Below are 23863 nucleotides of genomic sequence, written 5' to 3'. Positions count from 1 at the left end.
AGCTCAGCTCTGTAGATGGGCAGAGGCACTAGATGGGATCTCTGTTCAGGTGCCGTGGCAAGCAGGAATGCAGTCTGCCAACATCTGGGCATTGGTTGCTGTAAGTCCCAGCCTCCTCCTCCATCACTATCTGATCTCCGGTGGTCAAGATTCCCCCAGTGATCCTGCAGAATCTCCCAGGGATCCCCATGAGGCGAGATCCAAGTGGGCCTCTCCAGAAGTGTCCCACAATGCTGGGGTGGCTGGAAGTCCACCGGGGGTCTCGTTCCCACAAAAGCTATAGGCCTGGAGAGGCCCTCTTGGTATGTGGCTGTGCTGTCCTGGGGGACGGGCAATGCAGTCAGAGTGCAGACGCTCCTCTTGTCCTCCGAATTCAGTCATTCCCATTCCCAGTCTCTGAGATCTGGGGGTTCTGGGATTTTCACAATGGTGTCTCGCCTATGGATGCCTACGGAGGCTTCTCATGGAAGGGACAAAGGTCAGGAATGACCTATATTGCCATCTTGATGGTGTCGCTCCTCTACAGGAAACTAAAAATCTTCCATCATGATACTACAGCGCATCCTTCCCCGATTTATAACTGCCCGGAGATGAGCCTGTTCAGACAGTCCGATGCATTTATTCAACAAATGAATATGGACCGTGTTAGTTCGTCAATATTCTGTAACTTGCCTGTGTTAGCTGGTTATTTTCCTCACCATCCTTAAAAGAAATATCAAGAGATTGAGGCTCAGATTATTCTTCTGTGGTTTGATAAATTTTTCCAAGGAGCTACATTCAAACATGTTTGCTGCTTAACATGTTACAACGTATATTCCACACACAAACACGTGTGCGCACGTATATACGATCACGTGGAAATGCTTTATGTGGCCTCATTTCAATCATTCAAGGTATTAAGCATTATGTTACAGACAGGAAATATCCACATTGGACTCTTGGTTGTGAGACTGACATTCACTGAGTAAAAATGAATTTGGGTTTTACTAAATAAAAAAAAATTGCTTTATAAAGAACCATAGTTAGGGGGCGCCTGGGTGGCGCAATCGGTTAGGCGTCCGACTTCAGCCAGGTCACGATCTCGCAGTCTGTGAGTTCGAGCCCCGCGTCGGGCTCTGGGCTGATGGCTCAGAGCCTGGAGCCTGTTTCCGATTCTGTGTCTCCCTCTCTCTCTGCCCCTCCCCCGTTCATGCTCTGTCTCTCTCTGTCCCAAAAATAAATAAACGTTGAAAAAAAAAATTAAAAAAAAAAAAAAAAAGAACCATAGTTAGGATACGCTTAACCAAGACTACAAACTATTTACCACTTAAATTAGGGTTTCAAAATGACCAGAACTGTGACAGAGAAAAGCCCACAGGAAGAGGTCATGCCTGGAGGCTTTTTGTTTTTGTTTTATTGGTTTTTAAATGGACATTTTTAAAGAGATTTAAAATATAGATTTTAGAAACGATGCGGTTACTGACACTGACAAGGTCCAGAATTTTCCACAGGTGCGGTGGCTGGAAAGGTGAGTAAGGACTGTAAGCTGCAACAGAGGAAATGACAATCGGAAGATCTCCAGAAAGCCAGAGGATAAGGTGTTTGAAGTTTTGCACAGACGGTTGCTGATGTTACACATAATATTTGGGGTTAGAAGAACCAGCTCGTGGCTCCAGCTCTGCCTTTTGGCTGCTTAACCCTTTTTCTCAGCTATAAGTCAGCAACAGCGGTGGTAATGATGGTGATGTCTGACAACGAAGTTGATGATACTGGCGGTGACGGCAAGGGTGATGAGTCACTCACCTACTTACAGCCTCAGGATTTACTAAAGATCATTTATGTGAGTGCATTTGAAAACTATAAAGCTCGATATAAATGTAAGGTATTGCTTTCATAGCTTGAGAAGAAGTGACTTCTGGGTCACAGTATCAGCCAGGATTCAACCAGAGAAACAGAACCAGTGGGAAATATATACTAAGAGATTTACTGCAAGAAATCACCTCATGAAATTATGGGGAACAGCCGGGAACATCCACAGACGGGGCCAGAGGAGAGGCAGGCGGCACCCTCAGGCATGAGCTGAAGAAGGCTACAGGCAGAATTTCTTCTTCTGGAAAGACTCAGTTCTGCTCTTAAGGCTGTTCCGCTGGTTGAACCAGGCCCATCCAGGCTACTCGAGTAAAGCTCCAGAACCTTTCTCAGTGAACAGGAACAAAACTGCCCCCTACCTATCTAGCTCGCTGATAGTGCACATGAGCTGGTCACCTCCCCTGAGGCTGTGAGTGATTATAGGGGCACCTGGGTGGCGCAGTCGGTTAAGCGTCCGACTTCAGCCAGGTCACGATCTCGCGGTCCGTGAGTTCGAGCCCCGCGTCGGGCTCTGCGCCGATGGCTCAGAGCCTGGAGCCTGCTTCCGATTCTGTGTCTCCCTCTCTCTCTGCCCCTCCCCTGTTCATGCTCTGTCTCTCTCTGTCCCAAAAATAAATAAACGTTGAAAAAAAAAAAATTTAAAATGTGTCACTACCTCCAGTCTGTCATCCAAGTGGACACCTTCCCAGGATCCTGGAACTAGGTTCCGTTCCCTTGCTTTCCCCTTGGCGTTCAGAGCAGAACAACTGTGTTGAGGTCTCAGGGTTTCCTGAACCAATTCAGCTTCTTAATACTGACATTTAAATCAAACACCTTCAGTACATGGCTGAGCCGTCTCCTTCATGAAGGAGAAAAATACCCAACGCATATCATGAGCTTCACATAAACGAAGATTTGAAAGATTCACATCACAGGTGAACAATTTCCAAAATAAAGATTTCTTCTGCACGTAATAACGGTGCTTTGGAATTTTGTCAAAATTGTATCTTACCAGGATGTTCTCTGGGCCAAGAAAAGTAATTGCAAATTCACCACAGCAGAGTGAGACAAATTCAGCGATTCAGCCTCAGAAAATACTTTTGCTGTTTGCAGAGGATGGCATCTGGGAGGATCCTGGGTTCAGCGGTAGTTAGAGTCAGGCATTAACAGCCCTTTATAGGCAGAGCTAAAATAATGCTACAGCTGATGACAGAGACAGCTTGGTGAATTCTCGAGAAGACCAGTCTCCCCAAATAGCACTTCATTAACCTGCCCAATTTCCATTGGGTCAGATCACATCACCTATTTTCTACTCATCAACTCCCAGCCAGCCAACCTACTGAATATCATGAAATGTTTAAATATCTCCCTTGCTTGTGTCCTATAATTTAACTCCATCTTTTCCCTCTCTCTCCTTTCCTTACATACCTCATCCCCCATGAAAGAGCAGTTGGTCTTAAATATTTTAATCAACAACAGTCTTTGGATGCCGACTATGTGCCAGGTCCTTTAATAATAGGCTGAGATTACAGCCTATATGAAAGGTCAAATAGAGCTGAGCAGGGGGTGGGAAAGCTTCATGGAGACGATGACACTTGAATTCCTCCTTGAAGATGAGGAGGTGCCTTCCACACATAGCTGACATTCAATGAGCATTTACTGCGTGTCCTAAACTGGGGAAGCACTTCGTGTGTTTTGGGAAAGAAGCATAATTAACTTCACTTAGGGCGATTTGTTTTTAGGTCACGTCTAGTATGGAGTGACACCGACAGTCGCTAGAGTCCACGAAAGACCTCACAGTGTGGATGTAGGTAAAAGCAGGGATGAGGAGCGTTGTCCAGGCCAAGCAGCAAACAGCAACCAAGAAGAAGCAGAGCACCAAAGAGCATGGTCAACTGGCAAGCAGTGCCGAACATCTTAGGAGTCCTGTGCTCTTGAAAATCAGGAGTAAAAATTCAGCAAACCTTTCAGCCCTTTCGAAACCGTGCAATGTACCTGTGATTCAATCGAGCTGATATTTCCCATTCCCGTGGTTTTTCTCAGACCTTCCAACAGCCTGGTAATCCCAGAGTAGACATATCCATATCATTTTATGGAAGCCAGCCTCCAGGAAACAATCCTTAAGAAGACACACAGTGTTTTATGAATATTTTGTGTCCCCTGAGTACTAAGCCCAGAGATGGAAACATAACACACTCAATACATGCTACTTAACCGATGAACTTTTTGGCCAATACTTTGCTGCTGGGATTTAACACCGTATCTGACTTCCAAGGAAATGGTCACTTGGAAACATTACCTAGCCAAATGAAGATAACCAGATATTAAGTTCAATGCATAGAATTAGGATGTAGAAGAGTTAGGTTTTGATTTTAGATAATTTGCTCTTTTCCAAAAAGTGCCCTAGCGATAAAACCAAAATTCTACCTCCCAAGTCAGATTTAAATCCAACCACTAATTAAATTGATTTTCTTTATTCTTACCCCCATTTATTCGTTGGTTCCTAGCACTAAGGAGTCATGATTTAGGGATGAGCAGAGGCCATTAAGCTGATGCAAAGTCACAAAGGTTAAAGAACATTTCGGAACTACGACAGGAGCAAATCTCTTCGGAGAAGTGGAAGGCAGATGAGGTGAGTAGATACTATCAAATAAAGAATCTGCTGTGAAGCTCAAAACATGACCAGCATGAAAACAGTTAAAACATTTTTTTTTCCACAGTACTTAACCTTGTACCTTAATAAAGTTCAGAAATATTAGAAAATCATTTTGGCTGCAATAGGCTCTAAATAAGGGTGTCACAAAAATTTCCCCCAGAAAAACTTAGGGAGCTATATTAGTTTGCTGGGGCCGCCATAACAAAATACTGCACACTGGGCGACTTAAATGTATTTTCTTACAGTTCTGGAGACTAGAAGTCCAAGATCAAGGTATTGGCAGGTTTGGTTTCTCGTGAGGCCTTCCTCCTTGATTTGCAGGTAGCCACCTTCTCACTGTCTTCACATGGCTTCTTCCTGTGAATTCATGTGCCCCTGGTGTCTCTTTATTTTCCTACAAGGACACTAGTGCCATGAAGTCATGCCCTTCTCGGGACAGCCTGTATCTGGTGACTGAGAGAGGGAGGTGTAAAGGCCCAGCCATTTCAGCCCAACACGGGGTATTTGTGAGTAGCACTCAACCCAGAGCATCCAGCCTGCCACGTTGGCTGAGCCTGTCAGGCCTGCAAACCATGCAAAGCAGCTTCAATTCTCAGTCAGCCTAATCCTGCCCTCCGAGGTGTTGATCTTTAAAAATATCTTGCTCTCCAGACTCCATCTCCACTTCTCAAGGACCCAACCTACCACAAGCAGCTTTCAAAGCTCTGCAAGAAAATACGCTTAAACAGCAATTTTATGTCCAGCCAAATTGTCACTCGAACGTGAAGGCTGAGTATTGAATCATGCAAGATTCATAGAGTTACCTCTTCATGTCCCCTTTCTGGGAAAGAAAAATTACTAGAAAATATGCTTGAGGAGACAAAAAAAAAAAGAAAAAAGGCCAAGAAAATGGAAACCATGAAAACAGTAGGTCCAAAGCCACAAGCACATTAAAGAGGAAAACCAGACCAGAGATACAACTGTGCAACAGGCCGTGAAAAGTAAAAGGTCCCAACCAGAACATTAAGCTAGAGTATCGGGAGAAAACTCTTCACAAAAAGGTAGATTCATATTCGACAGGTAATGCGATCAAGTGAGAAAAATCTTTGTAAAGTGGTGATGGGATTGTGTTTCAATAAGAAAAAGAAAAGAAAATTAGAAACTTTAGACACAACATCTGTATGAATAAAATACATACATAAAAAGCCCATTTAAAATGTCATTGTTTTGAGAAGCTGAAGTGACAAGAAGTTCTTATTTTAACACTTTGAAAGCTTATTTTGAAAAGCCCAAATCTACACGACACAGGATTCATGTCATTTCCTCCTCCCAGAAGGCCACTCTGCTTGATCTTGGGGTGAATAATATGTAATCATAACATTGCTAATGACCCGTAGAGATGCTTGAATTTTCAATTCAATCTACGGGCAAAGCAAGGAAGGCTTAAGCATATTTATAAAATAGAATGAAAAAGTAATAAGCCTTGACGATATTTAACGATGTAGTTGGGAGATCATGAGAATTGCAAGGAGGAAAAGTGAAAGGAAGTTCAGGGCTTCTAATTTCATCTTCTATCTCTCAGAACGGTGAGTCCAATTTGTGTAAATTTGATGGATCAAGATGAAGCACTTGAAGTATACTTTTAAAAATTATTCATGTGCCCACAGAAGAACCCACCCAATAACAAAAGAGTGGGATGAGAGGAGGCAAGGTGGCGGGGAGGGGGGCAGTGACACAGGTCTTTTTTTTCTTTTTGATCACGCAGAACAGAGAGTCTGCAGCTAATGTTTAAAATTAATCATTGGAGAAATAAAAGTGTCACATTCTATTGAGAATTTTGAAGGTAACTGTTGGAAGAATCAAAAGCAAGAAGAACCTACCTGCGGACGTGAGTCAGAGGAACGCAGGGACGGGTTAAGGAACGGGTGCTTTTCACTGTATGCCTTTCTGCACCATTTGAATTTGACTCTCCACATGCAGAAATCTTTCACCTGGCTTCTGCTCTCCCTCTGCCCCCTCCGTCAGCCCCTCCCGATTCATGACTGTCTACCTGAACTCTTAGGTTTCCTTCACCTTCAAAACACAGTTTCCTCTTTACGTCTACCTGTTCCACACAGCAGAACCCTCGGACTCAGGAATAAGGTGGCTCAGCCCTCCATCGTTCCGTTTTCTGGGCACTGGCCTCTGCCTGATGGGAGGGGGACAGGTGGTAAGTCTTATCTCCCCAGCTGGCTTGACTAACTTCCTCCACGTACCTAGAAACTCCAGCAGCATTGAACATGCACGGGTCAATGCAGATTTTTTGAGTGCCCTGAGCCACTCACTAGCCACGTGACCTTAAGCAGGCCACTTGACCTCGCGCGGTCTCCATTTTCTCATCTGTGAAATGAATGCATCTAAGGCCCAAATTCTGAAAGTCAACCAGGTTTTGGAGTCTCCAAGGTTTGGAGTCTCTAACCAAGGCTGGGATTCTAGAAGGCTGCCTGGCCCAGCTCCACATCCTAACAGCCCCCAAGCTCGTGGTCCAGCAGTGCAGCCCTGGAAATCCAGGAAGGAAACCACCCCGCTTCCTCCGCCGCGGGCAGGTCCGGGATTCTTCCTAAATCTGACCCCAAACACACGATGACGCCTCTGGCCAGTTCTCTCCTGATCCTCACCTCCTGTCCAGATTTTCTCTTTACCTGCTTCCTAGGACTCTGTTCCCCAGGCTGTCCCTCCTTCCCCGGCCACTATGTAACAAGACACGGGTGCCAATGCGCTTTTGTCCCATGCCATGGGCCAGTAACAGGGTCACCCCTAAATTAAATTAAATTAAATTAAATTAAATTAAATTAAATTAAATTAAATTAAAGGTATTTTTCAAGCCATGAGAACTGTAATAAAACACCCATCGAAAGAAACCCACAAGTGATGTGCTCAATGCATAATCTGTATTATCTTTAAAGGTCAAAAATCAGTTCTCGGTGAGGAAAGGAACGATCCGTGTGGAACTAAATCTCCACCAGCCAATGAGGACCAGGAAAAGGGGGCTGGCATGCCATCAAGGAGTAATTTGGCCCAGAGAGCTCATTGCCCTGGCAAATGAGAATTAGAGTCTAATTATCCCATTGGCAGGTTTTAGAAATTTTTAAAATAATACTCTCTACAACTGTCACAGTGTCAAAACAATTATTTGCCTGCTTGAGCAGGTGTCAGGCATTGTAAAGTGTATACGTCCTTGTAAAATTAAATGAGAAACTTTCAGAAATTGGTGTAAGCTGGGGCCCCTAATTATAGCATATACAGATACCTGAAGTCAGGAAGTGAAGAGAGAAGAACTCTGATTTTGCTTTCGCTTCTTCTTTTCCCTAAGGCACTGAATTCTAAGCACACACACGGTAAAGGTAGAATGTGCCACTTGAACTTCAGGGAGCGATTCCGAGCCCTTTTGCCTATCATTCTTGCCTTGGAGCCGTCGTCGGTCCTTAAACATGTATCCATTTGGTCTGCACGGTCTGTAGGCTTCGCCTGCATGGTCTCCCCTGGTCCCCTCCACAGCAGCCCTGCACGTTTAGCCAGGCAGCGTCTTTGCCCCGTTTTACAGACGCAAAGCCGAGTGGTGTTTCAAGTCTCCTAATCCCAAGACACCCGTTCTTTCTCCCACACGACTCCCTGTGCGACTGCCTTTCTTCCTGGCCCAGTAAGTAAACCTTCGCTAGAACTACCTCAGGCCTCACCCTCCCATTGCTGTTTCTTGGCCTCTGAGACTCTTAGACAGATGGGTAGGAAACAAAACGGGCGCCACCACCGGCACGACGCCCCTTGAGCTAGTCACAAATAACAGACGCTGAATTACTGGTGAGTGATTGGTTGACTGAAATAATAACACCAGGAGGGGTAACCCCCACCCCCCCAAACTGAAGGAGCAGTCAATTCAACCAGGGTTCATTAGTAGTCGACTACAGACGAGGCATGTGTGCATTCAGGTATGTTGCACATGAAATAAAGCAAGATTTCTGCCCTAGGGACTGTGGCGCTCGAAAAGACAGGAAGGGTACTTTCTAAATATAATGGTGGCTCTCGCGAAGGTACGACACGCTAAAATGTCAAAGGGGAGAGGGAAATATTCACAGCTTGTTGCCAAGGGACTCCTCCTCTTCTCCATGGCTATCGAGTACCCCCACGTTTGCGACAACCTTCGCAATTCTACAAGAACAGAAGTGACCCCCGCCCTGGGTCGCCACAACCCTCAGAGACATCTTTAGGTTCCAAAGGCAAGGAGTGTGGATCGATCACAGATTAGTGGGAGCAGGGGGCACCCTACCAGAGCCTCTTCACCCGGCGGTACCATTATCCCCCAGCCACCGGGAGTGTCGGCTGTCAGTGAGCTCCAGCTGGCCCCTCGCGTCAGAAAATTGCCCTTGGCAGATGAGAGCCTCCTGGCCTGAGGAGCCATGTCATCACCCCCAGGGACGGCCCACAACAGATGACTCAGAAGGGTTCAGTCGGCTTCTTGGCCTCAAGGTGGGGACCGCTCAGCGGCGTGGTTTATGCTCCAGACTCCCCCGTGGATCAGGCCAAGGCTGAGTTTCCTGAGACCACAAACTTATTCGCCCTTCCCTTTTCCCGCCTGCCCCCCCCCCCCCGCCTCCTCCAGGCTTCTCCTGATAGCCTCCCTTCCAAAAATCCCAGGTATCCAGGTCACGGTCTCGGGTTCTGCTTCTTAGATCTAAGACACTTACCTGCTCTTTTGGAGCCCCATTTCTTCACCTGTGAAACCCTGGCAATTCATCACAAGTGGTGGCGAAAACTGGGGAGGTGATGTCACGCAAGTGCCTTGCAAATTCCTGGGCTCCGTAAATCACAACAAGGATTTTTCCTCTTTAGTCACATTTAAGAGAATCTCGGGTCTCTGGGATAACAGGACAAAGAGGCCCCGGGCAGCATCGGCTAGCCACAGGGACTGAAGAACCAGAAGTAACCAGAAGTTTGTAAATGTGGGAGAAGCCGGACCGCCCAGAGTACCGGGGACCGGTCAGGACTTGCGCCAGCAAAGTGCATTTTGTCCCCAGTTCACCACAACGGGGGTGGGGGGGGCGGGCAGGGAACCGGTCGAGGACCCGGCGTGGGGGGAGCAGGTGGCAGGGGCGGCAGGGTGCCCCTGGAGGAGTCTCAATTCAGCACGTTTGCAGGTTAGCTGTGCCGTTCACCTTTGAAGCACAAGGGCAAATGGATTGCGCTCCGGATGAAACGGCTTTCTCTGAAATATTGCTTCCTGACGCCACTGTTTCATCTGCCCCGGCTGCGGCCTCCCTCCACCTTCTCCTTTCAGCCTGGCTTCCCACCATCGCTGCGGGGCGAGCCCGAGCCGAGGAGGGCACCTGGCTTTTGGGGCAGCGCTTCAAAGCTGGAGGCCAGGTGTGTTTCCAGGATTTAATTAAGCTGGAAATGAAATCCAGCCCCGGAGTGGCTCGTCGCCTTTATTATCACATTTCTTACCGCTTGTCAGGCCACGGCGGTGGGTCTTGAAAAGGAACGGGCGGGGCTGCTTCCCAGGCACGGGCTCGGTGAATCCATTTCACGCGGCATTTCGGGTACCTTCTTCCCTTTCGGCAGGATGGCAAAAAAATCCCAGCATTCCCGGAGCCTCCTGGGGGAAAGAATTACCTTTAAAGGAACAAAAGGAAAACGCGGTTTGAAATCACACGTTATTTCAAATATATTGTCTATTATACTATAATATAATATGGGCCAGCCATAAAAATGTAGAGAATTAAAAACATAGAGAATTAAAAATCACACGTAACCTTGCCAGCTAGGTAGATATAGCCGCCGTGAATATCATGGTCTCCTTCCTGCCAAGTGCTGGTGCGTGTTCAGGGCTTAGTGTGGAGGCAATGAGAGACAGAAAGGAGTCCTTTCTTGAGGATGGGAAGAATCTGATCGCACAGGGGTTGTGATTCACTGTATAATCCCTTTTTATTATTTATGTATATAGTCACTAACGTTAATTCATACAGGACACGAATTCACTGAGACGAGAGCCCCCCCCCCCACCTCCTTTTGCAAGCAAACTAGAACCAAGGAAAACAAACAAGAAAGCACAAGACTTCAAAGAATTTCCGGGCTCAGTAATGCCACAGACTATCGCACTGCAGTCATGTTTTCTGCGCCTAATAAAATATTCTGTAGTCGCTCAGATTAATCAAATGAGATGAAGGGATTTGCACACTGCTGAGCACTGAGAAAGGGGCTTAACGGTCTCCCAAAGTAATATCATTTGACATCCGGAGCTGTTAGACTGCATCAGTAGAGGGTATTCACTCCGTGGCCTGATTTGTGTTCGGCGGGTGGCAGTCCCCTTGGCGTCCCCTTAGTGCGGCGAGGGCTGGCAGCTACAGGGCACTGACCTTTCTCACTCTGGAGATGTGATTGCTTTCACACTGATCACACAGAAACACTTAGCAAATCTCAGACTGTTAACTCCATCTCACGTCGGCAATGCTGGCATTTTATGATTCTCATCGAGCTGAAAACTCACTAAGAGGGGGAAGCCGCGCCGAATTAATGACTTCCGAGGTAGCGATGTAGTCAGTTTCCATGCAACTAGTAAGCACCACTTGGGCCCAGGGCAAAAGTCACAAAATCACGGACTGTCGAGAAAAAAATGGAACTTCAAGAACTTCTCATCCAGCACCCTCATTTTACGAGTAAAGGAAACCAGGGACCAAAGAGGAGGAGGGATTTTTTTTTTTTTTTTTTTTTGCAAGGTCACAGAGCTAGCAGGGAGCAATGGCTTTCCACCTGCATGTTAGTAGCATAGTAGCATCAGATCGTAAATGGAATACTGCATGTATAACTACAACATGCATGAAACATCTAAGAAAGCAGCACCATGACTGAAACAGGCTGGCATCCAAAGCTTTGCCCTTCCTTTGCCATCTCAGCTATGAGATATCTTGGAAAGCCCTGAATCTCCAGGAAGCATAAATTAAAACCACCTTCCCTTAGCATTCTGGCTCCAGGAACATTTCTTGCACCTCCAAATATTCTTGATATAAACAGATAATCTGTGTTAGACTGATAAATAATTTACATTGTAAAAGTGTGATCTCATAGTCTCATTTGCAAAAGGAAGACATTAATGATATCTGCAACAGCAAGGGAAATATCCACCAGAAGTTGAACAATGAAAATGCATAGACACTGTAATAACCGCTCCCAGCATCAATGCTAGCCATGGTCCACTGTAGATGCTGTGTGGTTTTGGAGGAACTAGCCTCAGCCCCAGCCCCAACCCCAGGAACGGTTCGGGATTGGCCTTAAACCAATTAGCTGTGGGTAACCACTGAACTGGTAAACGTCAATAGTTGACTCAGATCCACTGAGTAAGAACAAACACTGACTTTGACTTGGGCAAAGCAAACAAAGTTTACAAATTGAAGGATACAAAAGGAAGTCAGGGTGGTAAAAACAAACGGGTGGTTGCCAGAGGAGAGGGTGGGGGGTGAAATAGATGAAGGGAATTAAGAAGTACCAATTTCCAGTTATAAAATAAATAAGTCACAGAGATGAAAAGTACAGCAGAGGAAATACAGTCAATAATGTGGTAAAAACATTGTATGGAGACAGATGGTAACTATACTTATTGGGCTGAGCATTACATAATGTATAGAATTGTTGAATCACTGTGTTGTACACCTGAAATTAATATAACATTGTATGTCAACCACGCTCCAGTAAAAAAAAAATTAAACAATACAGCAGAGAGGTCGACAATATTCTCCAAAGAACTTGTAAGCTTCCAGGTTACAATAATTCTAAACAATAGCCCCAGAGTTACAGATCATAAATTTGAGAGTAAGGTCGCATCAGACATCTAGACAGCCAACTTCCCCCTCCATAAATAAGACTGGAACTGTTCTGCAGTTCACCTAGTGTAAAGAAGTTTTGGGACTTCTTCATCTGGATCAGTTACACACCATCACTTTCAAGATTATATAACTGAAGGGTATGACCCAGAGCAATGCACTTGGACGCAAATATAACTCTATTAGTAATTCTCAGTCTTCCCAGGCTAACGTAACCCCATCTGCTGGATGTCTGAACCAAGGACTGGCAAATCAAAACGGGGCTCAGTAACCCTATCCTTAGGAGTCAGGACTACTTAGGAGTCAGGCCTACTTGCCATTAAACCAGTTATATTCTTGCAGTGTAATTATACCTCATGGCCAGAGTGATTGGTTCAATGATAGACATGTGCCCTAATTGGTCCAATTAGAGGAATGTTCTCCTGAAGAACATTTTGCTTGACAGTTTAGGTACAGAGAGTCTTTCCCAGGGATATTATCCAACAAGCATTAGTTGTCTCTTATCCTGTCTGCCTTCCTAGAGCCACAAAGGGATTCACCTACTCTGTGCCATGGCCTGTGTTAGGCAGTGGGCTAAACAGAATGTCTGCTCTCTAGGAAGTCACCTCTTACCAAATATTGACAGCAGCAATGAAGTTAGAGGGGTCTGCAAGTTATTTTTCAATACCTCAAAAGGTCCAAGAAAAAAATAATCACATCTTTAACCAGAATAAGACTTAACTGTGTGTGGGGCTCTGATTACTTGTGAATGGGGTAACACTGGTTATTCCAAAATGATAAATTCTGAAAGTTAGAAATGGAAAAATGTGGTGAGCACAGCATAATATACAGAACTGTCGATTCACTATGCTGCATACCTTCTGAAACTAGTGTAACATTATACATCAAGGACCGATAGATAATAAATAGATGATAGAGATATATACATATGTATAAATCTATATATATATACATATATATTCTTTAAATATTGAAAAAAAGAAATGGAAAAATAAATTTAAAGCTAATTAATTGTGTTTTTATGGTAGGAAATCCTCCAATAGAGAGAGATTTTGTAGTGAAAAAAAAGGATAAGGAGAAAGAGGGGGAGGAGGAGGAAGGAAGGAAGGGAGGGAGGGAGGAGGGAAGGGAGGAAGGAAGGAAGGAAGGAAGGAAGGAAGGAAGGAAGGAAGGAAAGGAGGAAGGGAGGGAGGGAGGGAGGGAGGAAGGAAGGAAGGAAGGAAGGAAGGAAGGAAGGAAAGGAGCGAGGGAGGAAGGAAGGAAGGAAGGAAGGGAGGAAGGGAGGGAGAAAGGAAGGAAGGAAGGAATTACATGGGACGGGGTGGTACATCAACCTATAAATCAATCACTTGTACACTTGCTCAGGTGTCCTAAACTTCATTCTTCTGAACTACTTCATTCTCACCTCTCCTGACTTGCAAGAAAAGCCACCTTGAAAATACCCAGAAACGAGATGCTAATAAAGATGAATAAATAGCTTCATTTTCCCTCTACTTCACAACACAAGAACAACATCATTTGAAATATATATACTGAGCTCTCGGAGGAGGTGCTGCATTAGTTTCCTGGAGCCGCCATAATAAATTATCCCAAACTGGGTGACTTAAAACAACAGAAGTTTCTTCTCATGCTTCAGGAAGCCTGAAGTCTGAAATCGAGGTGTCAGTGGGGCTCACCTGCAGGGAGGAATCCTTCAGGGCCCTCCAGCTCCTGGTGGCTCCTAGAGTTCCTTGGCCTGTGGCAGCCTAACCCCAATCTCTCTATGTGTCCTCACACGGCCTTCTCTGTGTATCTCTCTGTGTCAAATCTCCCTGTCTTTTCTCTTGTAAGAATACTTGTAAGACATAATCACTCTAATTCCAGGATGGTTTCATCTGAAGGTCTTTAACTCAATTCCATCTTCAAAGATCCTTTTTCAGATAAGGTCACACCACAAGTACCAGGGCTTTGGACTTGGATATACCTTTTTAAGGGACACTACTCAAGGTACCAGGTGGGTGAACGCATACTCCTGATGCTTTGACGTCCATATTTCTGACTGCATGAGGAAATCATCACCCAAACCCACACCAGCCCCTCAAAAGCAGTACAACTGAAACTAAACTCATTCTTCTTCCTCCCCCAATGTGTTTAGCTCCCTGAATCTCATTGAATCGGTTGCTATGCTCCATTTTACACATTCAATTTCTCTCGCAATCACTTCCTTCACTATCCTACAGCCACCATTTCAGGTGTTGGTATCCCTTCCGTGCACCAACTTAAAGTTGGCCTCCCTGACTCTGGCTTCACCATCCCCTGCCCCTACTCCAACTTCCTCACCACTAAGGATGAATTTCCTAAAATAACAATCTGTTCAAAACCCAACAGTGGCTTTCCCCATTTATCGCTTCTCAAACATCACAGGTGCTACAAGGAGCATTTAAGCTACTCAGATGCCACCCCACTGCAAGAAACACTCTGTAATCCCCCCAAGTATAAGTTTCCTCTTCTCTGAATTCCCATAGTTGCTCCTCTTCACCTGATGTTATTTTAATAGTTGGTCATTTGGGGCAGCAATCTACAGTTTTTCCATCAGAGACTCACCTTTGCATCTCTAGCAACGGCCACATATTGAGTCATTTGTTGGCCACTTCCTGGATTTATCTCCATCCCTGCTGCTCTAAGAACTAATGTTCACTCTTGGATTGGGCCCTGGCATGATTCTGCCTTCTCCACCCCACCATAGTTGACCAGACATGGACAAAGTTGGGAGAATCAGATGTTCTTCCTTGGACTAAAAATTGAGGCTGAGATATTACAGTTCCTCCAGGAATTGCTTATTTAAACAAAAGAGGAATTTCTTTTCATTCACGTTCACACCAGTGTGGTCAGTGGACCTGTTTGTCACCAGTCCACCACAAAGTGAGTACAGAAATTGAGAGTATGCATTTAAAAACTTTTGTAAGAATTTGACAGTCATTGGATATCTTTGACTTTAATAACTTAAAATGTAAGAACTGTGTATTTTGCATTTATTTTCATTTTCTAATACTTGATCCTTAATGACCTTGTTGAAATAAGTTGACTCACAAAAACTTACCAAAAAGTCAGTGTTTCCATGTACCCTGTGTCCTGTGTCCCCCAATTATAGCATCTTATTTAACCATAGTACATTGTCCAAACCAGGAAATCAACTCTACTGTTTCATTTGTATTATATTCTACAAATACCCACATTTGACACATTAGAATGTTTAAAAAACAAAACAAAACTGGCTATTCACCACAGATAATTTGGAGGAAGCTTGTTTACATAACCTTTTACAAAAATAATTAAAGGTAGCAACAGAAAATGCCAAAAAGAGTGGAAATGCCACAGGCTTGAAACCAACCGATTTGATCAAGCCCCCACCTACCCCCAGTGTAGCTGTGGAAAAATTCCATACCTAGAAAGGGGGTTAATAATTACTAACTAGAATACGGAGATAGTAGATATTCTGTATCACAGAACTACAAGGATCAGAGGCATTTTTAAAATATTTTCAAACATAAGCCAGTGTTGTTTCTACACTACTAAAATTATATTTATGTCCAACTTATGTGTGCATCGTATTAATTCATAGATTGTGTCCCAATGTAGCACAATGATTAAGAACCCTTTATTTTACAAGTTTTAGATAATTTTCAAACCCCTTCCACATGCATTATAAACCTCTTTCATTTTTATAAAGGTGGTTTTCCCAGTTTTACCCACGAAGCTTAGGAATGTGGAGAGGCCTGTGCTGAGTCAAACAGCCAGGATGAGAGTCGAGGGAGGAACTCAGGCCCTCCTTCCCAGAACAAGCTACTTTTCACTCCACCCCTGATACCCTCTCAACCCTTCAGTAACCCGATAACCCGAGGGAAGAAAAAGATAATTTGTGCAGATCTTACAAGTTACATTGCTAACTTCAAGAGTTAGTTACAAAAAAATACTCAGTGTTTTATGAGAGTCGGCCTTTGTCACATATGCTTTCTTTTCATTTATATGTAACCGTGTCCTTTCTTTCCCTTTCCCAAAAGTGGCACCATAGAGGTTGCTAAGCAATCGTCCCTGACAGGGTCTCAGTGCCTGTCAATAAAACGGAATATTCTCCCATTCTCTCTTCCATTTTAGTGCTGAGGAGGGTGTCAATCAAAGAACATCAGTAAATGCTGGCTTTTGAGAGAAGGCAGAGAGGCCCTGACAGGCAGGGAATAAAAGATGACTATTTTTAAACTAACTAACAAGTCCTTTCTTAAAGTAAGGCAGTTGAGTAAGAGGCAGACAAGTTTCACTACTCCACTTTTCTGGGAGGGGAAAGGGCTTCTTCAGGTCAGGCCACCATCTTGATTTGAGAGGGATGTCTTGTTTGTCTGGAGAGCAATTTTCAAAAAACAAAGTGCCACCTCCCTTTGTAAGTAAATCAAAGAGAAAATACCACCCAACACCTGCGTATCTGAAAATAACATTTTTGACAAAGGCTCAGAGATTCAGAAGATTCTCAAAAGCTTGGCCATAAAATTTAACTAAAGAAGACCTTCAGAGAACAGAGAACTGAAATGTGGTGTGAGTGTAATGAAATGGGATCCAATGTGTCAATCTATATTCGTATGCAATATATTTATCTATCCAAGTCATTGTGTATATTCCTCCACAATGGCTACCATCCAGGTACACGCCATCACATTATACAAAGACAAATGCACAGAGATTAAGATAAAGGGGCATTGGCGCCCCTACAATACGTCCAACTACTTTGACACAGAATTGACACCGCAGATAGACGTGCAAGGTAGAGCATCTAGGTAAGCCAGAGAAAATGTGTCTTATGTTCAAGACTGAAATAATCAATCAAACCACCGTACTACCTGCCACCTCCCTAAAAAAGGAGCCTTCAAATGGTCTTGCCCAACTGACCTAAGGTCAGAACATATACCTCTATTACTTTAGAATGTGTCGACTTGCTCTTGAGCCCCTACCTGAATCATTTTTCTGAACAGACTCATTAACCTTTGCTCAAACATATGCATATGTTCCTAGCAGGTGGCAGAATTCTTAAATCCCTGGTAATATCAAGATAATTCTAGCACAAATACAGAAATGTCAGTGTTGCTAACCTTTTTAATTACACAGCCATATTATCTTCCTGTGACATAGGAAATGACACGCTGCAAAGTTCTACTTCAAACAGCCTGTGCTGGAAGCAAACGCATGTAAGGAAGACAGTAGCAGCGAACTCAACGCAAAAGCCCATGACGGTAAAATGGTGAGATAATTGACTTGGTAAGTCCTTGAGAAAAGAGGTGGTAGGAAAGAGCGAACCCAGTGACAAGTGTTGAATTCCCTGCCAAAGTAGCACAGAAAAGCTTTCCCACACTGGACCAAGCCAGGAAGTGTGACACCAGCCACTGGGAATAAGAAGCACAGAACACACTTTTATAATCTTTCCCTTGAGATGTTTAGGAGACCTGCTGGCTTACATATTTTTCTGAATGAGAAACAATGCATTCTCTATAACAGTTGTGGCTGGTTATTAGTTTTTAACCTTCCTGGCAGTAAGCACACCGAAAGTGCTTAATCCCTTAAACCCTAATTCCCTTCCAGCCTACTCTCCAGGCTCTTGATTCAGAAAGAAATTCAAAGAATAGCCATAATCTTGGGACCTAGGTTTAGATGGCACCTTGGCCTTAAATTGGGACTTAAATTGGGAACCCTGAGGCTACCTTGTTTGATTGCCAGTCCCCTCCCATCTCCTCCCTGTCAGAGAATTGTAGTCATGCCTGTTCTCTCTCCTGAAATGTAATCAGTGCGGAGCAGTAGAAGAAGTCATCAATCCAAGTCTGGGCTGTATCCCTTCACTGAGCCTCAGATATCTCCTCTGTAAGACGGGGCTAATAACACCCACATACTAGAGTTGTTTAATTAAAGAAATTAATAATAAAAAGAAAAGAATAAAAAAATAAAATGCCTGGCCCAATATTTGCCACATAATAGGTATTTAACAAATGCTGGCCTACTGCCCTCCATTATCATCTTTGTATCCACAATACTGACATTTATATACTGGAAAGTGCTCTTAATTTTAAGAAATTATCTTCATATGGGGTGCCCGGGTGGCTCAGTTGGTTAAGCATCCAACTTCAGCTTGGGTCATGATCTCAGGTTCGTGAGTTTGAGCCCCATGTCGGGCCCTGTGTTGACAGCTCAGAGCCTGGAGCCTGCTTCGGATTCTATGTCTCCCTCTCTCTCTGCCCCTCCCCTGCTCTCTGTCACGTGCTCTTTCTCTCTCTCAATAAATAATAAACGTTAAAAAAATTTTTTTTAATTTTCTTCCTATTTATTCCCATCACTATTCAACCCATCCCCCAACCATTTCTGCCTTCAGCATGGCAGACAATAACCCAGAAAATGTACTAGAGTGTTGCTAAGCAGCTAGGTGACACTGGAAGATAATAATAAAAGGAATACATAAATAACCTTGTCCTTGACATTCAAAGACGGTGAAAGTGATGGTATAATGTTATGTGAGTGAAAAATATCAAATCTCGTGGAATGCTTATACCTCCCAGGCTACCCCCAAATAAAGACTATTCTCCATGTCGTGGCTTAGCCGTTCTCTGCAATCCCCACTGACCCTGTATCATGACTTGCAGTTTTTTTTTAATTTTTTTAATGTTTATTTATTTCTGAGACAGAGACAGAGCATGAGTAAGGGGAGGGGCAGAAAGAGAGGGAGACACGGAATCCGAAGCAGGCTCCAGGCTCTGAGCTGTCAGCACAGAGCCCGACGCGGGGCCCGAGCTCACGCGACATCACGCGAGATCATGACCCGGGCTGAAGTCAGACGCGTAACCGACTGAGCCACCAGGCGCCCCGATGACTTCCGGTTTTAAAAAGGGCCAGCCTACTCCCCACAGTTATTCACCAGCACTCCATGGCTAGGTCCACGGAGAAGCAAGTGGAGACATCAAGATGGCGTGAAACGGCGGGGGGAAGGCCGTCCCCACATGCCGTGCCACACAGAATGTCAAAGCACCTGCCTCACTGTCCCTCACGGCAACTGTATCGTCTGAGCAACGTAGACTTAGAAACGTGGCCCTACCTGTGTGACAGAGATGCCTAGACTTCGGCTGTCAGAAGCAGCAGCCAGAATTTAAGGTGAAGATTACGTAAGCTTTCTCACACCTCCTCACATTTTCAATTGCTCCTAAGTGTGTGGGTGAAACGGTGTATTTTAAAAATTGCAGCTCTGTTTCCCTTTGCCCCTGACCTACGCTTCTGAAGGACTGGTGTGCCTACCCTAATCTCAAAATTAAGTCAGAATTCTGGTATACATACCTCTCGTGCAAATCTTACAAAAGTGAGAATTGGGGCGCCTGGGTGGCGCAGTCGGTTAAGCGTCCGACTTCAGCCAGGTCACGATCTCGCGGTCCGGGAGTTCGAGCCCCGCATCAGGCTCTGGGCTGATGGCTCGGAGCCTGGAGCCTGTTTCCGATTCTGTGTCTCCCTCTCTCTCTGCCCCTCCCCCGTTCATGCTCTGTCTCTCTCTGCCCCAAAAATAAATAAAAACGTTGAGAAAAGAAAAAAAAAATTAAAAAAAAAAAAAGTGAGAATTAATGAGGCTGCACAAATCCCATCGTCAGTGCGATCAGGACACATATAATCTATAGACTAAAAAATCTACGAAAGGGCTCCCAAAGCAGTCGGGACGAGGCCGCGGCTGTGCCAGAGGTAACAGGGAGAAGCGTGCGGGCGGTATAAAGGCCCAGCCACCGGATCTCGGGAAACGCCAGCCAAGGATAGACTTCCTGAAGATGGGGAGCTCATCCTGAAGCAGGCCAGCTCTCTTGTTCATAAAATGAGTGTAGGAACCGGGTAAAGCGGGCAGCAGGGAAAAGTTTTGCAGGACTCAATTTGATTTGGAAAGAGGAAATAAGGTGAGACTCCAAAAAAGGAAGCAACGCAGAGACGAGCTCTACTTTCCGGAAGTAGTCGGTCTCTGGGAGTAAAAGCCAGAAAGCCCCTTTGAGGGTGAAATCTGGAAGGCTTCTCTGGGCATACTGCTCCCCCTCCCACCGTCACCAAACAACAACCCCTTAAGGAGCTCATCCAGGAGAATGAAACCGATTAAAGTACGAGCAATAAAGAGATATAGGAAAATGTCGATGCAAATTTAATAGAAGAAAAACAGAAATTCTTACCAGAAAAAGGGTGCCAGGGGGGCAGATTGAAATCCAAACCAAGTGTTTTGCCAGGAATTATCTTCAATACGAATGACATAAATACCTCCTGGAATGAGGACCTCAATGCAGAAATGCAGAAGTTCAAGGGAAAGATGGTGAAGCAACAGGAACATTGCTGTTCCCGGGAATTCTTGCTAACGACAAGAGGACCAAAAGACTAATTGCGAAGACATAAATAAACCAGGGGTCACCATATTAATACTAGGTACGTTAGAACTAAGGCTCCAAAGCATTTAATGAAACAAAGAAGGGTGCTTGGTAAGGCTAAATTTCCTGTTCAAATGGAAAATTTTCAATTTATGAACATCTACAGACCCGATAATTTATCAGCAATATTCATAAAGCAGAAATCTCATAAGCCAAAGCAGAAATCTCATCAGCCATGAAAAGAAATAGAGATACTTTAGTGATTAGAGACAAAGTCATTTTTCTTAGCCCTTGACATCAGTCATTAGACAAAACAAACAAACAAAATACAGAACAAGGGCAAGGATACAGAAGATCTAAATAACATCGGCCCAAAGCCGATGAAGTGGAAATCGTCCTGGTCCTGATTGACATATATCAAATTTATTCCTCTGACATAAAGAGCGCATTTTATTTCAGTTCCCATGAAATAGTCATAGAAATTGGCCATGTATTAGGCCACAAATAAAACCTCACTAGATTCCAAAGATAAAAATGGAACAGATAGCTTTTTCCCATCACAATGGAATTAAACTAGAATCTGATTACAAAAGAAGACAAAATGGCCATTCCACCCCTAAATATTATTTCTTTTCTTAAACAGTTCTGGAATCAAAGATTCCAGATGCATTGATGCATTGATGAGGAAAACTATAGTCATCAAAAATTAATAAAAATCAGCTAAAACAGTTTCAGACAATAAATTAATAACCTTAACCATCTATTCAACCAAAAATAGAATAAAATCATTAATCATATATTCCATTTTTATATGATAGTAAAAAAGGGGAGCCTGGGTGGCTCAGTCATTTAGGCATCAGAGTCTTGGTTTCGGCTCCGGTCATGATCTTGAAGTTTATGGGACTGAGCCCCACGTCAGCTCTGTGCTGACAGCATGAGGTCTGCTTGGGATTCTCTCCCTCTTTCTCTGCCCCTCCCCTGCTTGCTCTCTGTCTCTCTCTCTCTGTCTCTGTCTCTGTCTCTCTCCCCAAATAAACATTAAAAAAAAAAAAGAAAAGGAAATGATAGTAAAATAAACCAAGGAAAAAATAAGAAAGCTAATAATAGAAATCAATGAATTAAAAACTAGGAAAAATTTTGAACCAATAAAGTAAAAGATGATTCTTTGGCAGGGAGGGGAGGATAGTAAAAACATATAAATAATTCTCTATTTTATTTTTTTAAGGAGGTATAAATATAAAAAGGAAAAACAACAAGATGCATAGAAAATTAAAGAATCACAGAGAGTGCCTTATTAAATTCCATACAAACAAACTTGAAAATCTACATAAAATAATTTTCTAGGGAAATAGAATTTACCAAAACTGACCCCAGAAAAAAATCAAAAATTTAAACATATTGATTTCCATAAAGGAAATAGAAAAGTTGAACTCAGGGGCACTTGGGTGGCTCAGGTGGTTAAGCGCCAACTTTGGCTCGGGTCATGATCTCAAGGTTCTTGAGTTTGAGGCCTACATCAGGCTCTCTCCTGTGAGCACGGATTCCGCTTTGGAACCTCTGTCTGTTTCCCTCTCTCTGCCCCCCCCCCCCACACTCTTGCATGCTCGCTCTCTCTCTCTCTCTCTCAAAAATAAACATTAAAAAATTTTTTAAAAAAAGAAAAGTTGAGCTCACTCTATGGTCAAAAATCCAGAAGTTTAATAACGTCCTCAAACACTGTTGTACATTACTGGTGGGACTGTAACCCTGGTGTTAGACAACATTACAACATATTTCAAAAATAAAAATACATACATACTTTGACCCTCATATTCCTTTTCTCAAAAATTACCTCACAGATATACCTACACAATGTTTGAATTGAAATATGCATAAGGTTAATAATGAAGGTTTGGAGACAACAAATGTCCTTCAATAGAGATTGACTGGGTAGTTCATCCTAAGGATGGAATGTCCTATAGTGGTAAAAAAAAAAAAAAAAAAAATTAGAAAGTTCTCTATGTATTGATATGGAAACATTACTTAGATATGTTGCTCAATAAGAAAATAAGATAAAGAGAAGTAGTAAAAATCTACGTGTAAAAAGGTAAGGTGTGTTTTTGTTTCCTTGCATATGGATAAGAAAATTCTTAAAGAGAACAGGAGAAACTAATAACAGTCATAACGCATGAGTAACTGAAAAGGGAAAATGGGGAATAAATTTCACTGTTTGTCTTTATTATTTTTAATAAACAAAAAATATTTTAAACAAAAAAATAAATTTGGTTCATTTAGTAAAATTGGATTGTATACTTGAAGCCCCAGATCCTTATAACAAATCACTCCAATAAAATAATTTTCCTAATATTGTGTAAATCTGGGTTTTCTTTATAGTATCCCATCATAGACCAAAATTTGTTCTAAAACAAAGAGCAATTTTCCAACCAAGCTACGGAAGTAAATTATATTTGAGGCAGTTATGCAGGCATTCACACATTTACATCATTTTCTCAAAGGCAATGTTTTTTCAAAAATCATAGAAATTTGCGATTTGGTACTTTAACCTTGATATATCTTCATTAAAAACTTTTCATTTTTTAAAGTGTTTGTCACCAATGCTTGTTTATATTTTTAAACTCTGAGTTGTCTAACGAGAGTTCTCTGCAAAAGAAATCTGAAATTGTACAGAATACTTGCCAAGTTAAGAGGGTGAAACCATGGAAATCACTAGACTTGGAATCAGAAAATATGGGCTTGAATCTCAATATAAATTCTTAACTTTCCTTTCAGAGCCAACAGCCTAAGTGAATTGAGCTATTGCAGCTTCCTAGAGTCTTTATTGCCTCTCCTCCCAAGCCAAACCTCACCCTCGCACATGCTATTGTCCTCAAGACGTAGGGGACAAGAGGTCTGCTGTCCATTGGCTTGTTTACCTCAAAGCAAGATGTCTCCACCTTGTCACTACCGATATTTTGAGTCTGATCATTCATTATTGAGGGAGCTGGCCTGTGCACTGTACGATGTTTAGCAGAATCCCTGGCTTCTACTCACTACATCTCCAGTTGGGATGACAAAAAATGTCACCAGATATTATCAAACGTGCCCGGTGTAATAAAAGAGTGAGATTCTCATGAGTAAAGTCTCTCCCCAAACCTCTCACTAACACAGATGAAGAGCCAGAA

Source organism: Lynx rufus, unplaced genomic scaffold (genome assembly GCF_022079265.1).
Source record: "Lynx rufus isolate CCGP_SWC_20201006 ecotype Redwood Valley unplaced genomic scaffold, mLynRuf1.p SCAF_5, whole genome shotgun sequence".
Lineage (NCBI taxonomy): Eukaryota > Metazoa > Chordata > Mammalia > Carnivora > Felidae > Lynx > Lynx rufus.
The sequence above is the reverse complement of the archived record's forward strand: the minus strand, read 5'-3'. Positions refer to the sequence as shown.